Here is an 11,916-nt window from a genome sequence, read left to right as displayed (position 1 = left end):
AGCATGTAACATACGTTGATCATATCAAGAAACGTTTGATACAAACAAGTATTACACACACAGAAGGGATTCCTTTAAGCTCCCACTGCAAGACAAGCGTTGCACAGCTCCCAGTTGAACATCAGCAATATTCCAATGATGTCAAGTGTTCAGTACCCTCAGGATGACTTACCCAGGGCCTGCCGAGCACCAAGAGCAACAGCACAGTACAGCACAGACAACACAGAACACAGATGACAAGCTGGGACTGCCCTGCCTGCCATGTGTTCACACTGTATGTGACAGAACTCCCCACACATAATCTCTCTGCCTGACCTGATCAATCCTGAAAGGCCCGATCCGAAGCAATGACTTAAAAGCACAGACCCTCGCCCTATGGGTGCATTCACAACCCCAACTCAAACATAGCACTTGCCCCTCCCCCCAGCTTAGCTTGGAAATGCTGGGAGGCAGGTTCCACCCTCACCAAGGAACACAAAGGCTAGCCAGGACATTGCTTCAGGCACAAGGCTCCTCTTCACCTGCAGAAATGAAGTGCCATCACGCACCAGCACACCAGCCAAATTTCTTCCAGTGAAACACCCTGCTCAGAAACAAAGTAGTAGTCAACTGACCTGCTCCGCTACTGAAATCAGATAGACACCCTCTAGAAAACTCCCCATCTCCCCCTGCCAAACGCTCCCCAACACACAGTATTTGCCCCTGGACTTAATTCTCAGGGCTCAGAAACCATCCTCAGTGTGGACCACAGAGGCCAGCTAGGATGTTCCCAGGACCTTCTTCGTCCCTGAAAGAGAGGAGTCACCCAGAGGTGCATCAAGAGACTTCTACACCAATAACAATACCCGTTTTCCAACTTTTCTCCACTCACCTTCCCGATCCAGGCTTAGCACTTCCATTCAGTGTGCCGAACCAAGGTCATGGGGCTTAGACCAGGGAGAAAGAACAGACAAACATGACAATCCACAAAACAGTCTATACCCACTCCTTTCCTCCCCTGCTGCAACAGCCAAGAAGCCCCAGAGCCACGTGCTCCAACCCAGTACCACCGCTTCACTCACCTAACATCCCAAGGAGATGCATCATGCTCCCAGCTCCTCTTGTGCTCTGAGCATCTCCAGCATTTCAGGAACAGGAACCGCTGACGTCTGGCACGTGTCAGAAACGTGGCAGGAGACGTACTCTGCTGTCGCAAGGCACTTGCAAAGCCGGCCCGACAGCTGAAGCAGACTCACACAGTCCACTGACCAACTCGGGGCCCCCACTGCTGTCCACTCACCCTCATGCTTCGTTCAAGCTTCCGTGCCTACGCCCTGAGCTACAAGAAACAAAGAGAGAAGGTCACATCAACAGTGTATACGCAAACAGTGCAGCACATGCAGAGGACTCAAACACAGAGACCAGAGCTAGACAAATAAAAAAAAAAAAAAAACAAACTCAAGTCCACAAATGCCACAAGGCCATGAATGCATAGCAGCCCCAGCAGGGGTAATGACAGACATACCCTTTGCAGATGAAAAAGGTGACCCTGCTCAGTCTCTTGGTAATACTGCACCAACGCGGTCAAGCCTCTTCTAGCATGTCATCAAGCTGGTTTTAGTCCTCTGGAGAGTTACACAAGTGGGTTGATTCATCTAGAGATTAAAATACAGATCAAACACAGGAGCGTATCCCACCATCCCAAAAACAGTGAGCCAGCAGCCTCTACTAAATATCCCTCTGTTAAGTGAATTCCAAGCACTTAGAATTCCAGAAATCCATAGACTCCAGCCTGCCTAGAGAACCCTGCAACTGACTGAGGGAAAAACAAAGCATTTACCCCAAAGAGCAGCCCAGGCAGAATGAACTCTGATGGCATACCTGGGCTCATATACCTTTTGGTCCCACCCAGCACCCAAACCAAATCACCTGGAAAGGGGAGGGGCAAAGCACAAGAAAGCAGAAAGAAGAGGAGCAGCAGCTGTTGTTTATTTACTTATTTATAAGGCTTAGCTCAACAGCATGCAGAGTGCAAACAAGAGAACTGGGGTGTTTCTAGAAGCAAGAATCCCCATGCTTTTGCTGCAGCTTTGAATATTAAAAGGAAAATACGACCCAGCAAGTAACTGGAACTTTCTTACCTGGAATTAGCTCAAACTTTTCTTTACGCAGAAAGAAAAATCTAGGAGCAGAACAGATTATACACCAACAAAATTAATTCCGTTCCAAGCCAGTCACCGAGTTGCCTACGGAGTGCTGAACAGTTCCAGAAGGAGTTCTTTCCTGTGACAGGTTCCTCCTAGGTTTTACACTCTACTGGGGACAGGAAAGAAATAAGAATAAACATTTCAAAACCCCATATCTGTAAGCTTTCAAGATTCAACAGGCCTCCTCAAGAACACCATTCAAGCACTATGCGAACAGCTACTCACAAGCAGATATACTCTCCTCTCCCAAATCCACATCTGCCAACCACCACAGATGACTGTGACAGCTGCCCTTCAGTACATGCCCAGAGGCAGACCAGATGTCTTCGCCAAAACAGTCCAGATAATGTATTAGTACACCCATGCACTGCCACATTAATCACTAACTGCCAGGCAGGACAGCTCCAGACCAAACACATACACACACAGCCACGCCACAAACACTACAAGAAAAACACACAACACAAGGCGCAAGAAAAAGTGACCCCCGGAGGAAAGCCCTATGGCAACAGCAAGTCACAACAGGTGCTCTGCACCAGACCCAAGGAGAGACTCAAATGTCACAACATGCAACTGGAAGCAACTGCCAGAACTGGGATGATGGAGGCCTAAAAAGCCTGCCTTCAAGAGAAGAGACCAAAAGGATGGGGACTGAAAACCCCATAAGACGACGCTTAGGAATTCCATTCTCAAGCAAGAGCTCCTGATGCGGCCCAGATGTCTTCTGCAAGAGTGAGGATGGAAACAGACGCGATCTCAAACAGAATATGATGCACAAGACCTGAAACAGACCTGCTCTTTAAGCAGTGACTGCAACACAAGAAGTGCTCAGATCAGAGTCATGATGACAAAACAAGCATTGAGGCCCTTCTGCACCGCTACCAAGTCGCCTGTCTAGTCAGTCCAGTCTAAAAAGCTAGGAGGATATCAAGACCCGAGAAGCACAGAACAGACGCTGCAGAAGCAACACAAGACAGACGAACTGAAGAAAACTGTCCTGCCTGGCGCACGCACTCACGCTACAAAATAATCCCGCTTCTTCTATTAGCCTGGTGACCCAGCCACAAGCAGCCTGAACGTGACCCAGCCTGAACCACCCTCACAGTGGCACCAAGTCTATTCAGCCAGCTGGTTCCACGCTGCTCTGACTCCCAGCTCCCATTAGCCACCCCAGATATGCAAATACCAGGTGCCCCCCAACTTAGCTCTCAGGTTGCTGGATGGTAAATTCCCTCCGCCTCAAGAAATGCACAGGCACTGATTGTCATCTTAGGCAACTGCCAGGCTCATCATCAGCTGCAAAAACAGAGTACCAGCATTCACTAACACGCCAGCCATGATGCCCACCTGCTCCACAATGCTGACTAGTACTGATGCAACATACAATTGTGCTCACCTCTTCCTCTCCGAATCCAAGCTCCAACAGTGCAGCCAGTATCATCCACACCACCTGGGAAAACAAAGGGATTAAATGATCATCGCATTCACAACAAATCACCCAATGCTGGTTTTTTGTTGTTGTTGTTTGTGTGTGGTTTTGTTTGTTTTTGATATCTGCTTTAGCTCAAAAGCATGCAGAGTGCAAACAAGAGAACTGGGGTGTATCTAGAAGCAACAATCCCCATGCTTTTACTGCAGCTTTGAATATTAAAAGGACAATACGACCCAGCAAGTAACTGGAAATTGCTTAACTGGAAATAGCTCAAACTTTTTTTTTTTTTTTACGTAGAAAGAAAAATCCAGGTGCAGAACAGATTATACGCCAAAACAATCAAACACCAAACAATCTTCCCTTCACTTCGGATAAGGGATGACCAGGTTGACAACACAAACCTTCCCTCAGTGCTTCGTGACATGAGGATTTCCCTTCCCTGTCCATGACTGCACAAAGCACTTGCAAAGACAGGAGAAAAGCACACTCTGAGGCACCTCACAGCCACAGCTTACCTGTTTGTGGTGGTTTTACCATGCTGGGCAGCTAAACCCCACAACCGCTCTCTCGCTCCCCATCTTTTAGATGAGGAGGGGGAGAAGTAAAGCAAAGAACAACTCACGGGTTGAGATAAGGATAATTTAATTAAAGGGAAATAATAATAATAATTAAAGATTATTATGAACTAAATTTAACTAAAGGAAAATAAAAAGGGAAAGGGGAAAAGGGAGGAGGAAAGGAAAAAAAATAAAAAGAAGGGAGGAAAACAAACAAATAAAATAAAATGAAGGCTACATGGAAGTGCAGAGGAAAGAAATTACTCTCTACTTCCCACAAATGAGCGATGATTGACCACGTCCTTGAAGCAGGGCCTCAATGCACGTAGCCAGGGTTCGAGAGGAGGACCGATGTTTTCCCAACGAGAGCCCACCCCTCCCCTCCTCTTCCTGTCTCCACTTTTATTGCTGAGTATGACATTACAAGGTATGGAATATCCCTTTGATTGGTTTAGGTCAGCTGCCCTAGTGATGTTTCTCTCCTCACTTTTTGCCCACCCCCTAGGAGGGTTAGAGAAAGGCCCAATGCTGTGCCACTGCAGCTCAGCAGTAGACACAACACTGGTGTAATACCACTGCTGTTCCAGCTATAAGCGCAGAGTACGGCACTGTAAAGGCTGCTGCCGGGAAAGTTAACATTCCAGCCAGACCCAGTACACTGCTGCAATACCTCTCTCTTCCCAGCTCCTTTACTTCAGTTGCTCAACAGCTCTAACTGAGACTCTGCTCACAGCGCCACAGCAAACTCTGCCCGGGCCACACAACACACACTACACAAGCTACATTGCTTAGGACACACAAGCTAGAATGTTCCCGCCCAACAATCAGTCACATCGCACAGGAAGGCTGCCGCACACTCCGAGAAACCAAACCTACCAGTCCTGAGCAGCTCCCAACCTCCTCCTGCCTACCACGTTCAGCACACACACTATTTACAGCTCAGAAAACCAAGAAGTTAGAACATACGCACACAAAAAAAAACAACTGAGTTCCACAAATGCCAAAAAGACATGCACACACAGCAGCCCCGGCAGGAGTAATCACAGACTTACCCTTTGCAGAGGAAAAAGGGGACTCTGATACAACCCTGCTCAGTCTCTTGGTAATGCTGCATCTACGCTGCCAAGCCATACGTAGCATGTAATCAAGCTGGTGTAACTCTCCAGGGAACTAAAACAAGTGGTTTTATACCTCTAGAGATTAAATAATATCTCAAAAACAGGAGCGTATCCCACCATCCCAAAAACAGTGAGCCAGCAGCCTCTACTAAATATCCCTCTATTTGAAGCACTTAGAGATCTAGAATTCCAACCACTTAGAAATCCAGAAATTCATAGACACCAGCCTGCCTAAAGAACCCTGCAACTGACTGAAGGAAAAACAAAGCACTGACCCCAAAGAGCAGCCCAGGCAGAAGGAGCACCCTGATGCCATGCCTAGGGCTCATATACCTTTTGGCCCCGCCCAGCACCCAAACCAAATCACCTGGGAAAGGGGAGGGGCAAAGCACAACAAAGTAGGAAGAGAGCAAGAAAAGCAGCTTGTTTTTTTTCTTTTTTAAAATCAACTTTATCTCAAAAGCAGAGAGCAGACAAGATATCTCTGGTGAATCTAGAAGCAAAAATCCCCTTTGCTTTTTCTGCAGGTTTTAATATTGAATTGACAATATCACCAAGCTAATAACTGAAACTTTCTCAACTGGAATTAGTTTAAACAGGCTCATCCCCATCTGTAAACACAGAGAACCAGCATTCACTACCATGCCAGCCCTAATACCCACCTACTCCACAACGCTGACTACTACTGATGCAACATATAGTTATGCAATACCTCTCTGTTCCCAGCTCCTTTATCTCACCTGCTCAGTAGCTCCACCTGAGAAAATGTGCCCGGGCGGCGCCGCGCCGAAATGTGCCCGGGCGGCGCCGCGCCGAAATGTGCCCGGGCGGCGCCGCGCCGAAATGTGCCCGGGCGGCGCCGCGCCGAAATGTGCCCGGGCGGCGCCGCGCCGAAATGTGCCCGGGCGGCGCCGCGCCGAAATGTGCCCGGGCGGCGCCGCGCCGAAATGTGCCCGGGCGGCGCCGCGCCGAAATGTGCCCGGGCGGCGCCGCGCCGAAATGTGCCCGGGCGGCGCCGCGCCGAAATGTGCCCGGGCGGCGCCGCGCCGAAATGTGCCCGGGCGGCGCCGCGCCGAAATGTGCCCGGGCGGCGCCGCGCCGAAATGTGCCCGGGCGGCGCCGCGCCGAAATGTGCCCGGGCGGCGCCGCGCCGAAATGTGCCCGAACAGACTTATTCTTCAGTGATGAAGAAGGTGACCCTGCTCAGTCTCTTGGCAGTACTGCACTTACGCGGTCAAGAAACCGTACCCCACGGTTTCCCAAAAACAATGTACCTGGCAACCCCTCATAAAAAGACTTCTAATATGTGAATTCCAAGCACTTAAAGCTTAGAAGGCTGCAAGATACAAAGACTTAACAGACAGCAAACACACAGGCAAAAGCTCCAGAAATATAACAAACTGTCCCTAAACCTGAAACAGAATACCCCTTACATGCCCACTGCTGCCATTTTCAGATACATGCTCACACAGGAAGCCTCTATCATACATTTCTCCTAAACCCTGCTCCATCACTTTGCCACCAAGGTTGTGACTTTGATAAGATTTGACATATAGGCAAAGACTCACAGAAAGCCCTGTAATTCTGCAAAAATCATAAGGGACCCAAAAACACAAAGCAAACACACAAAATAACATCGCCATACTATCTGTAAAACTGCTGTAGTAACTACTCACCTGAGGAAGAGCTGCGTGCAATACAGGCACCTACTACTTAGATTGCTTTACTATGACAGATCCTACCAGTTACCACCTCAAAAAAGATATGCGTACCGGTTTCTACTTGAAAACGCATCAGTCCATAGACTCTGACCCACCTAAAGAACCCTGCAACTGACTGAAGGAAAAACAAAGCACCTACCCCAAAGAGCAGCCCAGGCAGAAGGAGCTCTCTGTTGGCACACCTGCAACTCAGTTACCATTAGGTCCCACCTGGAACCTGAAGCCAATCAACTGGGAAAGTGCAGGGGGAAAGCACAAAAACAGAAGAAAGAGGAGGAGCAGCAGCTGTGGTTTTATTAACTTACTTTTAAGGCTTAGCTCAACAGCATGCAGAGGGCACACAGGAGAACTGGGGTGTTTCTAGAAGCAACAATCCCCATGCTTTCGCTGCAGCTTTGAATGTTAGAAGGACATTACCACCAAGCAAGTAACTGAAGCTTTTCCTGCTGGAATTACCTCAAACTTTTATTTATGCAGAAAGAAAAATCTAGGAGCAGAATAGATTACATGCCAAAAAAAAAAGTCAATTCCATTCCACTCACAGGAAAAATAACTTACTTCAGCAGGCTATCTGGGAACTAAAAGGCTATGCTGATGGGTCAAAACACACTACAGGACACTGGGGCCAGGCCCTCCGCTGCACCCACTTAAAACCCATCCCTACACTCACCAAGGTGCAACCCCAACCCAATCACAGACACAGCATTTCAGCCGCAACACAGTTTCCAGAACTGCTGGAAAGCAGGCTTCATCCTCAGCAAGGTGTGCTCAGGCTACACAGGACAGGGCTTTGGGCACCTCTTTGCCTACCAAAGAAGACCGCCATCAGCACCTGCTTTGTTCAGATTCTAAAGACTAACATCACAGCCCACATTGCCTGGGACACCTGATAAACAGAAGAGAAAGCAGCCATACCCTTTTCAAGCCATCCCTGCATGTGATGCTCCTCGATGATCTGCAACCTCTTCTCAAATCCTCAACTGCTTCTGTGGAGAGCCTGCCATGGCACCTGCAAAGCAAGATGGATACCCTTCGCAGTCACCTCGTGCTACTTGGCAGTTCTGCTCCAATCCAGCTCACAACCAGCCCGCCCTTCTCGTGCTGCTCTTCAGAGTGCAGCTTGGCCCCACTCAGCCTGTGCGACACACCTGTGAAACGAAAAGAAAAGCATAGGCTAAAGAAGCATCCAAAGACACAGCACAGCTAGGACAGTTACTCTCATCTGCTCCCTTACCTCGGCCCCCTCACCTGCCCTCGAGGAAGATGCTTCCATCTGCTCTCTTAAGCCAGATACAACACACCCCTGAAATATAAACAGGATTTTTACTGTACTTTGTGCAGTTAAGTAACTGCAGTGACAACTGCACCGCTAAAGTACCTGCTAGATCTGCTCATCGCTCACCTTGCTAAAAGAAGCTGTGGTCAAGTCCTGTGTTGTACACTGTGTTTCAGCGTTACCAAATGAAAACGGTCACAAGATAATCATTCAGCTGCCAGCATTAGCACCCATCCCTCAACAACTGAAGGGACCCCATTTACAAATTATCATTTCAAAACAGCAGCCCCCTTGTGAGAAACACTCCGTAGCCAATAACTTAGGCTCAGGCGAGGATCACAGTGAAGTAGTAATTTATTCGCGATTGCAATGGCGGGCGCCCCACAAGCAGGACAGAGCGCATCTACTAGTTCCAAAACACAGTTTATATACCTTTTGATGGCAGGACCCTCCCCTGTTTCCCCACTGAGTGGGTAATCCAGATTCACAATCTATCTGATGCTTCACAAACAATGCATGGCCTTCAGTCACCGGCCTGTTAAATTTCAAATTTCTTTTGACATTTTTACTGCTTGAAGTGGTAATGTTTCTTCACTTATCTGACTTGACACCGTGATTTTCACCTAATTGTCCTAAGGAGTCTGATTGTCTGCATTTTACAAGGTCGCCTGCTAAACTTTCTTATCACTGTAAGCATATCTCAGTACCACATTCCCTCCTTCTAAACAATGTAACTCTGCAAAAACAACATTTCTATTCCCACACCCTTACCTCAGCACCTCAGAAGTAGATCAAGCCAGTCACCGAGCTGCCTACGGAGCGCTGAACAGTTCCAGAAGGAGCTCTTTCCTGTGAGCATTTCCTACTAAGGTACACACTCTACTGGGGACAGGAAAGATATAAAAATAAAAGTTTCAAAATCCCATATCTGTAAGCTTTCAAGATTCAACAGTGCACCGTTCAAGCATTATGGGAGCAGCTGCTCACAACCAGATCAACTCTGCCAAATCCACATCTCCCAACCTCCAGAGATGACTGTGCCAGCTGCCCTTCAGTATGCGCCCAGAGGCAGACCAGATGTCTTTGCCAAAACAGTCCGGACAATGTATTAGTACACCCATGCACTGCCACGTTAGCTGTCATCACTAACTGCCAGGCAGGACAGCTCCAGACCAAACACATACACACACAGCCACGCCACAAACACTACAAACAAAACACACAACATGGCGCAAGAAAAAGCGACCCCCAGAGGGAAGCCCTATGGCAACAGCAAGTCACAACAGGTGCTCTGCAGCAAACCCAAGGAGAGACTCAAATGTCACGACATGTGACTGGAAGCAACTACCAAACCTGGGATGATGGAGGCCTAAAAAGCCTGCCTTCAAGAGAAGAGACCAAAAGGATGGGGACTGAAAACCCCATAAGAAGATGCTTAGGAAATCAATTCCCAAGCAAGAGCTCCTGATGCGGCCCACATGACTTCCGCAAGAGTGAGGATGGAAACAGACGCGATCTCAAACCAAATATGATGCACGAGACCTGAAACAGAACTGCACTTCAGGCAGTGACTGCAAGACAAGAAGTGCTCAGATCAGAGTCAGGATGACAAAACAAGCATTGAGGCCCTTCAGCACTGCTACCAAGTCCCCTGTCTGGTCAGTCCAGTGTCAAAAGCTAGAAGGATATCAAGACCTAAGAAGCACAGAACAGACATTGCAGAAGCAACACTACAGGACAGATGAACAGAAGGAAACTGTCCTGCCTGGCGCACACACTCACGCTACAAAATAATCCCGCTGCTTCTATTAGCCTGGTGACCCAGCCACAAGCAGCCTGAACGTGACCCAGCCTGAACCACCCTCACAGTGGCACCAAGTCTAGTCAGCCAGCAGGCACCATGCTCCTCTGGCTCCCAGCTCCCATTAGCCACCCCAGATATGCAAATACCAGGTGCCCCCCAACTTAGCTCTCAGGTTGCTGCATGGTAAATTCCCTCCGCCTCAAGAAATGCACAGGCACTGATCGTCATCTTAGTCAATTGCCAGGCTCATCATCAGCTGCAAAAACAGAGTACCAGCATTCACTAGCATGCCGGTCATGATGCCCACTTTCTCCACAATGCTGACTACTGCTGATGCAACATACGGTTCTGCTCACCTCTTCCTCTCCAAATCCAAGCTCCAACAGTGCAACCAGTATCATCCACACCACCTGGGAAAACAAAGGGATTAAATGATCGTTGCGTTCACAACAAGTCAGCCAATTTTTTTGTTGTTGTTGTTTTTGTTATTGTTGTTTTTTGTGTGTCTGTTTCCTGTATTTATTTATTTTTTAGTCTGCTTTAGCTCAACAGCATGCAGAGTACAGACAAGAAAACTGGGGTGCTTCTAGAAACAACAATCCCCACGCTTTTGCTGCAGCTTTGAATATTAAAAGGACAATATGACCCAGCAAGTAACTGGAACTTTCTTAACTGGAATTAGCTCAAACTTTTATTTACATTGAAAGAAAAATCTAGGAGCAGAACACATTATACACCAACAAAATTAATTCCATTTCATCCCCAGAAAAAAATCACATACTCTCATCCCCTCCTGTACCTCAGCCGCTTGCCTGCCCCACGTGGCACATGCTTCCATCAGTTCCCTTTACCCACTTATAGCACCTCTAAAAGGGAAACTGGAATTTTACTCTATTGGATGTAGGAAAATAACTGCAGTGACAACCGCGCCCCAAAACCAACAGTTACCTCTGCTCATCACGCACCACAGTCGCTGCAGAGGCAGCTCGGGTCAAGACGTCCTGCACTGTGCACTGCGTTTCAGCCTGAACCAAAGGAAAAACACAGGCAGAAGATAAACATTCAGCTGACAGCAGTAGCACCCATCCCTCAACAACAAAAGGGACCCCATCTTTAGTTTTAACCTTTCAAAACAGCAGGCCACTTGCCTCTGTACCTGCAAATTAGGTCCAAGCTTGAAAGGAGCGGCCAGCATCACCCACGCCACCTGGGAACACAAAAGGACACACTGACCACTGTGCTTGCAAGCACACACCTGCCACACTGCTCCTCTATCCCAAACAGCCTCACCTCGGACCCTCACAGGGAAACACCTGAGCGTCTTCCCTTCGCTTCGGATAAGGGATGACCAGGCTGACAACACTCACCTTCCCTAAGTGCTTCGCGACATGAGAATTTCCCTTCCCTGTCCACAACTGCACAAAGCACCTGTAGAGACAAGAGAAAAGCACACTCTGAGGCACCTCACAGCCACAGCGTACTTGCTGCAATACCTCTCTCTTCCCAGCTCCTGTACTTCAGCTGCTCACCAGCTCTAACTCAGATTCTTCGCTCACAGCGCCACAGCAAACTCTGCCCGGGCCACACAAAACACGCTACACAAGCTACATTGCTTAGGACACACAAGCTGGAACATTCCCGCCCAACAATCAGTCGCATCGCACAGGAAGGATGCCGCATACTCCTAGAAACCAAACCTACCAGTCCTGAGCAGCTCCCAACCTCCTCCTGCCTACCACGTTCAGCACACTAACTGTTTACCCCTCAGAAAACCAGAAACTTAGAACATACACACACACAAACAAAAAAAAAAAAAAACAGA

At 48.3% G+C, this 11,916-nt stretch overlaps 2 long non-coding RNA genes across 4 annotated transcripts; both read right to left on the bottom strand.

Moving 5' to 3' along the window:
- Window positions 1–484: 484 nt before the first annotated feature.
- LOC116487319 lies at window positions 485–7,703 on the bottom strand. 3 transcript variants are annotated; one of them, XR_004253070.1, is made up of 5 exons: window positions 7,685–7,703; window positions 1,505–1,634; window positions 1,062–1,318; window positions 872–926; window positions 485–583 (listed from the first exon to the last, which is right to left on the bottom strand). It is a non-coding gene; the product is annotated as an uncharacterized LOC116487319 (long non-coding RNA). The 3 variants fall into 3 exon arrangements; XR_004253069.1 differs by lacking the exon at window positions 7,685–7,703 and adding an exon at window positions 2,218–2,625; XR_004253068.1 differs by lacking the exon at window positions 7,685–7,703 and having other exon boundaries at window positions 1,505–1,784.
- On the bottom strand, window positions 2,947–7,181 carry LOC116487320. Its single transcript, XR_004253071.1, has 3 exons — window positions 7,154–7,181; window positions 3,583–3,636; window positions 2,947–3,482 (listed from the first exon to the last, which is right to left on the bottom strand). It is a non-coding gene; the product is annotated as an uncharacterized LOC116487320 (long non-coding RNA).
- Window positions 7,704–11,916: the final 4,213 nt, after the last annotated feature.

This window comes from Aythya fuligula, chromosome 3, assembly GCF_009819795.1.
Source record: "Aythya fuligula isolate bAytFul2 chromosome 3, bAytFul2.pri, whole genome shotgun sequence".
Classification (NCBI taxonomy): Eukaryota; Metazoa; Chordata; class Aves; order Anseriformes; family Anatidae; genus Aythya; species Aythya fuligula.
This window is presented reverse-complemented; position numbering and strand designations above follow the sequence as displayed.